Here is a 14,620-nt window from a genome sequence, read left to right as displayed (position 1 = left end):
TCTGATACAAAGAAAGAAATAGTAAAGAAGAAGGAAATAACAAAGAATGAAGGAAATAGCAAAGCAAAGTAAAATAAGCGGACCACAGTTGGATACAATAAATTTTCTAGTTAGGCCCACACGTTGACTGAAGAAACACGTGAAGAAACAGCTTTGCTTTTGCTTTTTCTTTCCCCAGCTTTTTCCTTTCCTTTATATAAAGCAAGATAATGCACACGTGATTAACTCAGAGCAAACGGTGGGTTTTGAAACAAGTCTGGAACGGTGAAGATACTGTAGCCGTTGCTGCAATAATCATGAAGCAATGACAAACTCGATTTCACCTGTAATAACTAAAAGATTACAATCTGAAGTTTCCAAAAATGAAGGATACGCGCCACACACTTTCGGTTACCCTAATTCTAAGTTATAAAAAGACCACGCATAAAAAGAAAAAAGGAGAGCCGTCACTCAAGGAAAAATAACAAAGGGTAATTTTTAAAATCCTCCCCTAAGGTTTGGGCTTGTTGCAAGTAGATGGCTAGAATCCGTTTATTTGTTAAAAAAAACCCCTACCGTCGGTTAATTTTTACATTGGACATTAGTGTACTGTGCAAAGACAATATTGTCCCAAGTGCAACCACTATGTTTCTTCGTCAAACTCGGATCTAAACAGAAACCCACTTTAAAACATCTACCAATAACGGCAAACTACACCAAAATGCAGCGTATAGTCCTCTTAATCGACCTGAATCCTCTCCTTCATCTCCAAGACCAAGAGCCATACATGATTAATCTTTTAGCCATAGTGAAAACCCTAATCTTATTCCCGCCTCTCCGTTCCTCTCTTTTTTCTTTCAAATACTTCTTCTCCCCACTTATCTTCTCCTCAAAGCTCCCCTTCCATTCTCTCTCTCCATCCTTTGACCGTCCTGATTCCACCTTCCAATCTCTCCAATCTCTATTCCTTAACCCAGCTCTAAAACACAATTTTTCCAAAACGTCAGCTTGTTCATGACCACGCATGGGAATCAGTGATTTGTTATGATTCAATTAATAACAGTAAGATTCTCGATGAGTCTGCTGGCATAAAGTCGAGTTTAGTGGTTTTGTTTTCTCCAATTATCGAGTCTATGAAGTTTTTAAGTAAATTCTTGGATGTCAATGTGAGTGATGAGTGTTTGACCAATGTGGGATCATTTAAGAGTAAGTTCAGCGCGTTGTTTGAGAGTGTAAACGATGTGTATTGTAGTAAGGACATTCATTTTAGTTAGGTTAACGTTAAGTGTGATCTAGGATTGGAATTAGAGTCTAGTAGTGATGCTAGCGTCAATGACTTTGGAGAGAAAATTGTGTTTTTTGAGTGTGGGATTAGGGATATGAGTTGGGGGTTTTGCTCTAGTGATTCACTTGTTTTGGGTTCTTCTCTTGTTCATTTTGGGTTGATTTATCTGATAATCGGGGTTTCTTCATGTTTGTTTGGTAGTAATAACAATTATTGTGAAGCAACGCTGAGTCTTTAGATATTAGGTGTTAGCGGGAAGCCTTTAGAATGCAAATGTTGTGAACTTAAGTTGTTCAATATGGGGAAGAATTGATTTTGCAGACTATTTGGCGATAGAATCATTAAACTTCGTGTTACAGCAGTGTATAGATGTGAGGAAGCTGTAAAATTTGAGGGGATGTTAATAGATCCCATTCTTGTTCCTGAAAGCACTGTGATAAAATTAGAAGAAGTCTACTTTGCCAAAGAATGCAATAGCTCATAGAAGTTGAAATTTTTGAAGTGTTGGATGAAACAGATTGAGAAATTAGCTACTATTCTCAAGGCAACGAAAGTTGCAAAAGATTTTTTTTATTGCGAAATGTCAACAATGCCCACAACTACCCAAACGGCAACTAAGCGGAGCAAAAAAAATAGGGGTTTTTTATAAATAAATGGATTCTCGCCATCTACTTGCAACAAGCCCAAACTTCAGGAGAGGTTTTTAAAAATTACCCAAATAATAGAGGAAAAATAAAAAAAAAAACTGAGAATAAAAAATATTGGATGGCTGTGATAGAGGATTCAAGGAGAAAACAAAGGAGAAATCACCAAGACTAAACAGAACACAATTCTTCTTCTTATTTTCTTGTTTTTATTTATTTATGGGGATGTACTTGATGGCTAAAATGATTTTATTTATTATTTTATCGCAAATCACGAACTGAGTTCTATTGTCGTTGAGTGATAAACAATCTTAATGGTTGTTTGACTGATATATGTGTGTTACTTTGTATTTGCTATCCTAATTTTATTAATTGCAATTCCTTATTTCGGCTGACCACCCATTTAATGGATACTAGCTAAGAAAAAGCCTAAAAAATGTCTAATTTAGTGGAACAACTTAAGTAATACTTGGTTTTAAATTGAGTTTCCTAAGTTGAGTAAATCTCAATTTGAATAGGGACATGTTTGATCTAAAATTAGTGAAGAACTAGACGTAGGGATTCACCATGTAGGGTAAATGGAACCTAGAAAACATAATGTTATATCTAATGTTAGCATAGCGACAAGTCACTGTTAGGTTGCATTAGGTATAATATATCCAACATGCGACAGCTGAGGATACATGAGGGATTTTGCCAAGTGTTGTAGTAAAAGAATTTTAATTAGAAAAAAAATCAACACCATTAAGTGAAGTTTATTCCTATTGAGTCCGTCCTTATGTTTGACGTGAGAATTTTCCTTTTTGCATTTTATTTATTGCATTTTTATTTTAATTAGTTTATTAGTTTTACTAATTGTTTTATTTCAATTTAGATTGAAATTGCACTATTAACCTTATTGTAACAAATCTAATAACATCAATCCTTGTGGAGATGATCTGAATACTCATCATTATATTACTTGTTGTGTATACTTGCCCATTGACACATTTACTAACAGAAATCACCCAACAAGTTTTTGGCGTCATTGCCTGGGATTGATTGTTCATTATGATTTGTGATTAATCTTAATCGGTGCTAATTTTTACTTTTATTTTAATTCATTTATATTGTTGACAGAAGTGCTCTAACAACCATTCCAAGTGCAAATATAAACCTGTTGAATTCTAGTTTGATTCAGAAATTGAAAGAACTGTAAGGAGATTGAGAAAAGAGCAAAGAAATTTAAAAGCTGCTGTAACAATGGATGATTTGCAAGATATGGGGAATTTGAACCTCTAAAAAGAAATACAATCTAAATGCACAAAGAGGTCAGGAAGGTCAGAATGGGCTGGTTATTTATGGGTAACCAAAGAATAACAATATTATCCTTATGGCAGATGATAAAAATAGAGCTATAAGAGATTATGCAATGTTGACTCCTCAAGCCATAAACCTTGGAATAGTTAGACCCGAAGTGCAAGCTGATAATTTTGGGCTCAAACCAGCGATGTTTTAAATACTTTAAATAATGGGGCAATTCAATGGGTTACCATAAAAAATCATCATCTACACCTTAAACTGTTTTTTGAAGTAAGTAATACTTTTAAGATTGCTGAAGCATCATAGAAAGCATTAACGCTCAGACTTTTCTCATTTTCTTTAAGGGATCGAACAAGAGAATGGCTGAACTCTCTATCACATAACTCTATTACGACGTGGAATGACTTAACTGACAAATTGTTAATGAAATACTTTTCACTGACCACGAGTACAAAATTAAGTATATTTTGACAAAGAAAAAAAGACTTGGACAATTTGAAACAGTTGCTCTAACACAAGAGTGCAGCCGAATGCTTCAAACTAAAATACCGCAGAAGATGAAGGATTCAGGAAGCTTCCCAATCCCATGCTCCATAGGCACTAAATACAGTGGCAAAACACTTTGTGATCTAGGGGCTAGCATCAATCTCATGCCTTTATCAGTGTTTGAGGAATTAGGAGTTGGTGAATGTAGACCAACAACAGTGACTTTACAACTTACTAACAGATCTCATGTCTATCTAGAAGGGAAGATTGAAGATGTATTGGTGACGGTGGATAAATTTATTTTCCCAGTGGATTTCTTAGTGCTAGATTTTGAGGCAGAAAAATATGTGCTAATTATTCTAGGAAGACCTTTCTTAGCTATAGGAAAGACATTAATTGATATGCAAAAAGGAGAGTTCACTATGGAGATGAATGACTAGCAAGTTACATTCAATGTGATAGATGTCATGAAGAGTCCCAATGAGGTTGAAGACTATAATTTTATCAGTGTCGTAAACTTTACTATAGCATAAAGATTAAATAGTTGCTGCAGTAAGAAGGAAATCAATGTTGTAACATTTGAAGAACTTGATGATGAAGATCGTGAAGCAGTTAACATAGCATGGTCAAGGGAAAAGCAACCTGTAAGAAATTACAAAAATTCTAAATCTTTAGACCTCTTAAACAGATCAAGAGAAGAGCTTTGTGGTGTAATAGGGAGATACAAGAAGATTATTGGATGAAGGACCCCACATGAGCAAATAATAATGGTCAAGCTGAAGGACCTAAAATTAATCACTAATTGGGAGGCAACTAATAAGTAGGGAAGTTATTTTGCATATTTTTCATTCACAATTTTTGTCATTTTGAATTGATTATTTAATTTCTTTTCTTCCTTTTTATTTTCTTGCAGTACATATAACAAAATAAAAAAAATAAAGGGCTAAGAAATTAACATGAGTTGTTGCAGCATTACATACAACAAGGAAATTGGGCAATGGTTCTCGTGCATCAGGACAATTTATCGCTATTATTGTAACATCGAAATTGATTGTTGCTACAGCAGAGATTTGTTTTTACCGTTGCAATGACAAAGCCATGAAAATTTTTCTTACCATTGAGAGTTTTGTTAGGATGAAGTCAATAGACCAGAGTTATAGATAAGGAAGGATTGTGCAATCCCTCAATTACCGTGATACTTATCCTTTCCTTTTAAAAGGCGAGAAGCATTCTCCAGGACATCATTGCCATCATTATTGTTGAAGAGTCTGCTACAACAAAACATCCAACACCAGGGGAGTATCTCCTGCCAACCCATTTTAATTTTCTTTAACATCTGAAACTTTTCTTTTATTTAGTTGTTTTTTATTGATCAAGTTGCATTTCTTGCTTGTTAATACATGCATATTTGTTTTGGTTTTAATTTGTGTGCTAGTGAGGATACAACACCTCTCAAGTTTGGGGGGGTTGTGTTATTATGTATTGTGTTTGTGAGTGCATGTGTTTGTGTTGTGTGTTATGTGAAGCTCTGTTATCTACTATTTGTTTATGGATTTGAAAACCTAATGAAGATAAATTGAGTGTCATTCAGTATTTGAGAATGCCAAGTAGGGATAGTTATAAATGGAGGTTGAAATTTTGTCTCAATACTTAGATTTTGGTTAAGTTTCATGGGTATGTTGTAGCAGAGCCAGGGGAAAAACATTAAGGGTAGAAAAAATCTAAAGTTTGAGGGAAAATTTTTTGTTAAACTATGCTTGTTATAAAATAAATTCTGCTCCAATGGCTTAAGTTGCTGAGTAACCAGGGCTAAGTATGTATCCCTTATGCAGACTTAAGTCCAAAGGCAACAAGAAGCTATGAGCATTGTTGTAGCATCTAGTGACTTAAAAAAAAGAGAGAAAAATAAAGGTCCTCTATCTAGGATATTGAGTAGCCAGGTCTGTTCATGAGCCTCATGTTCAGCTTTGAGTTAAAGGTGTCCATAGATAAGACTATGTTATGAGCATTGCCGTAACAACTCTGATTTGTGCATTGGTTGAGTAATTGGGTATCATCACCACAAGTGATAGCATTCACATGAAAAATTAATGATATATTCAAGAGAATTTCATTGATAAAAAAAAAAGAACATTTTGTTGTAGCACAGTTTGAACTTATTAGTGACCTTTGTTCCCCTGATATGAATGAACTTATAATCTACCTCTGAGTTATAAATAATGTTTGTGCAATGCTACAGTATCTTAGGAACTTTATCAAAGTGCACACACAAACTTTGGATGGGACAAGGCCTAAGTCTAGAGCTAACTTACTATGGCAATTTTGCATGATTAAGAGTGTGATCTGAGGGTTGAAGAATCCTTACAAATTTGATTACAGAGCTAAGTTATTTGCTGCGTGATTGTGTGATTAAGGCATTAGTGTTGTTGTCATTACTTGAGGACAAGTAATGGTTTAAGTTTGGGGGTGTGATAACTCTATGAAATGAGAGTTATCATGACATGTTTTGACTTAAATCACCATTACTTAGAAAGTAAATTATGTGCTTTTATTGCATTTTAGTTATATTTTGCATAAACATCTATCTTAGTTTATTTTTAATCAATTTTGTTTTATTTATAATAATTTGTGTGCTTAGATCTTATGCATAATTGTAGGTGACCAGAACCTCAAATTTTAAGGAAAGAATGTTGCTGCAATAAGCCTGCAAAAATAAGGAAAGAACTTGACCACAAAAGAATTGGAACAAATCTGGAACAATGCAGTTGTTGTAGCCATTGTTGTAACAACTGTTGCTGTAGCATCATTGCTGTAGCAATCCTGGAACAACGACAAAGAAAATTTCACACGAGATATTTAGAATATTATGATCTGTAGTTTTCTAATCTGGAAGATACGCGCCCTAAGCTTTTGTTTACCCTAATTTTCAACTATAAAAGAAGCACACATCATAAGAAAAGGGGAGTCGTTACCCAACGAGAAAAACCACAATGAAACAAAAGACAAACAGAATTCAAGAGAGAGATTGAAGGTTGCACAAGAGGATAATTTCCAGAAATCAATCGAGAACTCAGTCCTTCTTATTTTTCTCTTGTTTTCTTATTTACTTTTAGTCATGAGGATGTGTTTGATGGCTGAAACTTTGTTATTTATATTTCTTTTGAAAACCATGAAGTAAATTTATTTGGGGTTGAGTGATAAACAATCTTGATGGTTTATTGACTGAATCTGTGTGTTGTTGCATGTTTGCTATAGCATTTTATTTTGATAGTATTTATTTCTATTCATTATTCAGTTGTTGTAGCCATTGTTGTAACAACTGTTGCTGTAGCATCGTTGCTGTAGCAATCCTGGAACAACGATAAAGAAAATTTCACATGAGATATTTAGAATATTGCGATCTGTAGTTTCCTAATCTAGAAGATACGCGCCCTAGGCTTTTGTTTACCCTAATTTTCAACTATAAAAGGAGCACACATCACAAGGAAAGGGGAGCCGTTACCCAACGAGAAAAACCACAATGAAACAAAAGACAAACAGAATTCAAGAGAGAGATTGAAGGTTGCACAAGAGGATAATTTCCAGAAATCAATCAAGAACTCAGTCCTTCTTATTTTTCTCTTGTTTTCTTATTTACTTTTTAGTCATGAGGATGTGTTTGATGGCTGAAACTTTGTTATTTATATTTCTTTTGCAAACCATGAACTAAATTTATTTGAGGTTGAGTGATAAACAATCTTGATGGTTTAATAACTGAATCTTTGTGTTGTTGCATGTTTGCTATAGCATTTGGTTTTGATAGTATTTATTTCTATTCATTATTTTAGTTGATCACCCATTTAATGATACTAGCTAAGAAAGAGCCACAAAATGGCCTATCTTAGTAGAACATATCAGAACAATACATGGTTTTCTTATATTGAGTTTAACTTGATTCCAAAAGGGTCATGCTTAATATAAAATTAGTGATGAACTAGATATAGGGATTTATCTTGTAGGGTAATTAGAACCTAAGCGTGTAATGTTATATCTTACGTTGGCATAACAACTGATTACTATTAGGTTGTATATAGATATAAGATATCCAACATGCGACAGCTGAGGATACATAACGATTCTGCCCAGTGCTGTAGCAGATGCTGTAATAACCGAGCCAAACATTAGAAAAATAGTCAAAATCATTAAATGAGTTTAATCAATCAACTACTCCATTCCCATTAGTTTTATCCTTATGTGTGACGTGAGAATTTATTTATTTCTATTTTTATTTATTACATTTTATTTCAATTAATTTATTAGTTTTATTACCTGTTTTATTTTTAATTAAAGCAAAACTGCACTGTTGAGATTGCTATAGCAAATTTAATAACATCAATCCTTGTGGAGACGATCTTGAATACTCATCATTATATTACTTCCTATGTACACTTGCACATTGACACCCATAGCATTAGAATTTATACCAACAATGGGGCATTCTAATAGTAATTATATGCGTGAAAAAAAATTGTAAGAGGATAGAACCCTTGGTGGAGAAGGTCCATATGAGGTCGAATGGGTTCTCAAATCTAGAGTTTACATATTACTGCACCTCAATGAAAGGAAGGTCGAGCACCCCTAAACACCACCGTGCTTAGAGCATATAATAAGAGTAGCCGATCTCTAAAAAGGCTAGTATAGCTATTTACTTTACAGTTTCTACCTTACTTTTATTTTCTATTTTATCCTTAGCGATAACCAAGGAAAAAGCCTCTTTTGACTCTTACTGAACCGCACTCAATTTGAGAACTAATTTGGATGAGAAGTGCATGATACCCCTTTCTCAAACATTCAAATAAGGCAAAGATGCCACATTTTCCTTAATGAGGCGTAGATGTCGCCTCTTCCTCTATGAGGCGTAGATGCCGCATCTTTCTCAAACATTCAGATGAGGAGTACATGTTGCCTCTTTCTCAACCATTTAGGTGAATCCTATATGTCGCCTCTTTTTCAACCATTCGGGTGAGGCATGCACATTGACTCTTTCTGAATGGGGAAGTATTGTTGAGAAGATATACGTATCAAGCCATTTATTTTATTTCCCAACATTGTAGCAACATGGAAAAGGGAGTATCACCGTGTCACTCATGCATACTCTCTAGACTACACTACAAGAGTCCCCATATGATAGGATCGACCCTAGATGACGCAATTAAGGACCAAGGAATGTCTATTATAAATGTCCTCGTATGATGGGATTAACCTCCAATAATGCACGAAAAGGACTAGCGTATCTCTATTATAAGAGTCGCCACATGATGGGATCAACCTCACATGATGCAGTAAAGAGACCAGGGAATCTCCATTATAAGGTTCATCACATGATGGGATTAACCCTGCATGATGCGGTGAAGAGAACAGGGAATCTCTATTATAAAGGTACCCGCATGATAAGATTAACCCCTTGTAATGCAGTGAAAGGACCGGCCAATATCCATTGTGATGGTCCTTGCATTATGGGATCAACACCACTAGGCAATCTCTATTATAAGGGCTCCCGTATAATGAGATTAAACACACATGGCATGGTTAAGAGATCAGGCAATCTCTATTATAAGGGCCTTCGTATAACGGGATCAACCCCATAAGACATTCAAGAGACATCATGGTTTTCATTGCCTCCTAAATATGGGTCTACACGTGATGGGGATATCCTATGTGGCGTTCAAAGGACCCCATAATCTCCAATATCTCTGTTATAAGGGCCTGATTAGTGTTAAAAATTGTATGTTTATTAAGGGGTAAAAATGTTATTTTGTGCTATTAATGTAATTTATATTTGTAATTGTGTAACATATTGTGAATTTCTAATTATTTTTCTAAATATTTGATTTTATGTATTTTTGTGTGTTTATTAGGTAAAAATTATAATTTCATGAAATTTGAGGCTCCAAAGAAATGTACGAATATCAAATTTGAATTCCGAAAGTCTGAGAAATTATGTCATTGTCGAGGAGGATCCAGAACGTTTGTCGTAAATTTTTAAGTTTTTACTGTTGAGTGTTAGAAAATGCATATTTATAAAGGAGAAAACCGTCATTTTACATTTTAAGTTTTACTAACAACCCTTACTTTTATGTATTTAACCTTCTTGTGATTTAATTACATGTGTTTTATTTTAATTAGGTATTTTATGTATTTTAGGGGCATTATAGTCATTTCACAATAAAAGAGAGATCAGACGACAAAACGGACATCACTTTTGAACTCAGGACGGTCGAAAACCTTAGGAGGAGCATAAAAGGAAAAATGGTACTATTCACATGTACGGTACTGTCTACGTTACTATTCACGACATTGTTCACATAGACGGATCGATGACGTGGCATTGACCGATGATGTGGCATTGACTAATGAGGTGTCACGATCTTGTTAGACTAAAATTTTTATGTACTGTTGATGGTGACGTGGCAGCATATCAGTGGACGAAAAATCTCGAGTACGGTATATGCATCACACTGGATTATTTTCAACCAAACTGTGTTACTATTCATCCGAGTCAAACCGTGTTACTGTTCATCCACGTGGTCAAACCGTGGACTGTTGACTGATGACGTGGCGCAATCCTGAGCGTCCAAACTGTTTTTAATCCGATGGCCATGATTTACTCCATGTATCTATAAAAAGGGGGCCTCTCCCCCCTAATCTGAGATCTCTGAATCCATTTTTGAACTCCATTTTCTGTAATTCCCACTCCATCTTGTATTTTCTTCGTATTTTAATAAATTCCCATTTTGCCCCTAGTTCAATTATGAGTGGCTAATTTTCTTTCAAGCTTGGGTTGAAGGTGAAGTCTCAATATGTGTCATGGGCTTAATTTGGTAAATTTATTTTCTCTTCCCCTCTAGTTTTTGTGGATGTTTTGACTTCTCGTCGACAAATAATATTAATCTTGTTTAGTACCGCCTTGGTTTCACCGGCCCTCTAATACAAGGTTATTATTTTTTGGCACGATAAGCCCTTAGCACCATATTGATTAGAGCGTGGTTCATGAGGTGTGGATTCCCCCCTCATGATTTAATTGGCATTAATACGGATTATTTAGCCCATGATGCATGTTGATACGGATCCAGATACCCAAGTACGTCATTTCAATAGATTTCTCTTCAATTTACTCTTGCCATTTCAATTCCAATTTTAGAATTTATTCTCGCCATTTTAATTTAAGTTTTAGCATATTCCAAATCATTTCCACCACAAATCCAATCACCCATTTACAAAATTAATTCTACATAATTAAAATCCACCTCCTCGTGGGATCGACACTCGTCACCATTGATCTATACTACAATAGATTTGTGCGCTTGCGAGTACATTAAAATTTGCACAACATTTACCACGGTAAATGTGCTAATTGTAAAATTATAAGTTTTTATCATATTAGGTATAGTAATTGTTAGTGGAATGTGTTGGATGTGTTTGAGTGGATTAAGTTAGATATATGTTTTATTAGTGGGACAAATGTAAGGTTAAGATGTAATTAGATTTATCTATTTGTGTGGTACGGATTTACCATGTATTAGTATAAATAGAGAGGGGGGAAACACACCTTTTCATACCTTCTTTTCTCTTCTTTCCCCCCAAATACTTCTTCTCATCTCTCTTTGTAATATATTTTCAATCAATAAAATTAGTTTTATTTCAATTTTCAAATTCTATTTTTTAATTATGTGTTTTTCAGTTTTAATAATTTACTTTATTTAAAAAATATTTAGCTAAATATTAGTAGTTAGGGAAAGGTGAAACTCTTAGTAAAAATATGGTTTAATCAAATTCTATTTTTAATTTTATAAATTAATTTTTTTTATTTAATTTTATCCATATTTTATATTTTGAAATTTTGATTTATTATAGACAAACATGGGAGTTTGGCACAATGAGTTTTTAATATTTTAGTATAAAGTATGGTAAAATGGTATTTTGATTTATTATAGACAAATTAAATTTTGGCACATTAAGTTCTTAATTCATAATAAAATAAATAGGAAAATAATTTTAATTTATACAATTAATCTTTTGGGAAATAAAATAAAAAGAATTTGTTAAATTATATTTATTATTAGGAGTGGATTCATAATCTCAACTAATTCAATTTCATAGTTTTTCTTAAACTAAATTGCATATTTTTTTTTATAAACTTAAATAAACAATTTAAATCCTTTCTCTGAGGATCGACCTCGGACTCACCGAGTTATAATATAACAAGACACTCTTATACTTAGGAGTTAGAAATCACTTTTAAGTCATGTCAGAGCCTGCACATGATGGGAACACCCCATATATGCAAGGGATCCCGCACTCCCCGCAGAAGGAGTATCTCTCCGGACACTGTGCATGCTGAGGATCATCCAATGTAACGGTGATGTAAATGCCCTAAGCGAGTCCCAGGCATGACAAATCTAAAAGAGCGTGCAAAGATAAATGCTCTGCCCAGCACACCGAAACACATATGCCCCAGGGATGTCAAAGAGCCCCAGGCATGGCAAACACCCAACAGGTGTAGTAAATATAAATGTTCTGCCTGGTGAGGCAAATAATACATGGCCCAGGCGCAGCACATAAAATAGATGCCCTGAGTGCGGCACATAATGCAAACTCCTTAAGTGATGCAATGATGCCCCAAGCGCGGGACATGATGCAAGTTCCTCAAGCATGGTAAATAATGCAAACTCTCCTAGATGCAACGATAAATTACAGAATCATACTAAAAATGGCTCTTTTATTCTATCTCATGCCCCCATCGCCAAAACTATTGCCTGTAGCAAAGTCCCTAAGCCTGTATCTCCATGCCAAGCTGATTAGCTAGAGTTGAACTTGAACAGTGAGGAGGGTCGGTACCTATAAGACCCTCCTTTAAAGAACCTAAGGAAGATTCCCCCTTTTAATTTAGGAAAATTAAAAAGTGTTGAGGAATATGGAGGCCCCAATGGGGTAAAAACAGCTAAATACTAGACATTGAGCCTGTGCTCCAAATTGAGCACCTCCTCTTTAGCTTTTTATTGGCTCTTTTTGCTTCACCATTGACAGAACCCAGCAGCTTCTTGAAGGAGTTGCTCCCCCGTAGGACCTCTATCTAGAACCTCTCCTTGTGGACTTGATCACCTTTATTATCAGCTAGAGTTCTACTCCAACATCTTACTGGAGACATGGGCATGAAGCATAACAGTCTATACATGACCAAAAAATGAGGATGAGAAAAAAAGGGGATTGTATGAGATGTCAGCTAGCCAAAGTCATGGAAAGAGCAAATTGGGGCCACCCTAAAGAGAGCTCTCTGTAGCTTCCTCTAACGGTTGATGCTGCGAGGCCTTCTTAGCAAAATGCAAAAACTTAGACTTTATTAATGTAGTTTGCGTGAGGATAAGGAAGAAGACCATCAGCAATTGGCTTTTTCCTCTTGTCAGCCGTTGATATGGTTTTGCAGCTAGGGCTAAGCCTCAAGATGCTCTCAGGAATAGATGAAAAAGCCTTTTAAAAAAAGCTCACTCCGAACAACGCCTGGGCATCGCCTCTATATCCCTCGGGGAAGATCCTCCAACCGAACCTGTTACTCCTTTAGTAGAATCAAAAACTCCTTTCTAACTGACTTGCAGAAGATCTCTTCTCGCCTTGGACATCTCCCACTCAGAAGCACTCTCTGGTAAAAAAAAACACAAGAGAAATAGGGTTAGAACATTGTTAAAGATAGCGTGCGATGCCCAGGATAAAGGAAAAAAATACTCAGCCTCGATGTTGTAAGGAGCTATCCCCATAACAATTATCCCCAATGAGAAGATTTCCCCACATGTCATGATCGCTCAAGTAAAAATTTAGTGTCTTTCACCTCACTATTAGCTAATGAAGATTAGAGGGATCTTTTTAGTGGTAAAATATAGACGAAAGTTATTGATAGCATGATGCATGGGGAGTATGATTTAAAACCATGACAAAAGAAAAAAAGGAAGCTGAGAAAGGAGGATGAAGGGGAAGACCTCGAAGAAGTGGGAAGATCTCACATGGGGAATGTGACTCCAGACTATAGTAAAGAATGAAATGAAAGTTGAGAAAGGAAAGTCGACAAAGGGAAGATGAAAAGGGGAAGCTGAAATGAAAAGATCTCGAGAAGGCAGTGTCAAACACCTGAGTTGTTAGAGAATAACAGAATATACCTCCTACTATGCATGCGCCACTGCATGGCAATACAGTCCCCACTTAAGCTGCCTCTTAAATACCCCCTTGCAAGCTGCCTAAGTCAGAGGTAAAGGGGACTATGGATAGCCCACCAACATCATCTCTAAGAAGGTCAAGTGCTCTTCGACCTAATTGGATCATTCAAAATAGGAAAATTATCATTTGTATATCTTTAGTTTACTCAATTATCAAAAATACTACAATACTTTAAGGGTGTATCAATCGTCCACCCTAAGTTGACAAAATGTATCAGTTGACCACCAAACTGTTAGTTGGCGTTTAAGTATGATGACGTTAGAAGGGTAATTTGGTATTTTCAATTGACACAAGTGATAATTTAAGGGTATATAAGTGATAAAAAGAAATTTTAAGGGTATACAAGTGATAATTTTCAAGGGTAAAATCGTCAATTCACTGTAATTCCGTTAACTTTCAAATGACAACTAACGATTTAGTGGTCGGCTGATACATTTTGTCAACTAAAGATGGACGATTGATACACCCTCAAAGTGTTGTAGTATTTTTTATAATAGAGCAAATATAGGGTATACGAATGATAATTTCCCTTTAAAATAAGTCAATTAGCGTCAAGGGCACACTGCCAACATAAGTTGCTTTTAAATTGGTCAGTTGTCAACTCAAGTACACTGAATAGCTTAATGAAAGAGGCCAAACTACCTAAAAACCCTACCTGATGAGGAAATTCCCTAATGGA

This window comes from Citrus clementina, unplaced genomic scaffold, assembly GCF_000493195.1.
Source record: "Citrus clementina cultivar Clemenules unplaced genomic scaffold, Citrus_clementina_v1.0 scaffold_6, whole genome shotgun sequence".
Lineage (NCBI taxonomy): Eukaryota > Viridiplantae > Streptophyta > Magnoliopsida > Sapindales > Rutaceae > Citrus > Citrus x clementina.
This window is presented reverse-complemented; position numbering follows the sequence as displayed.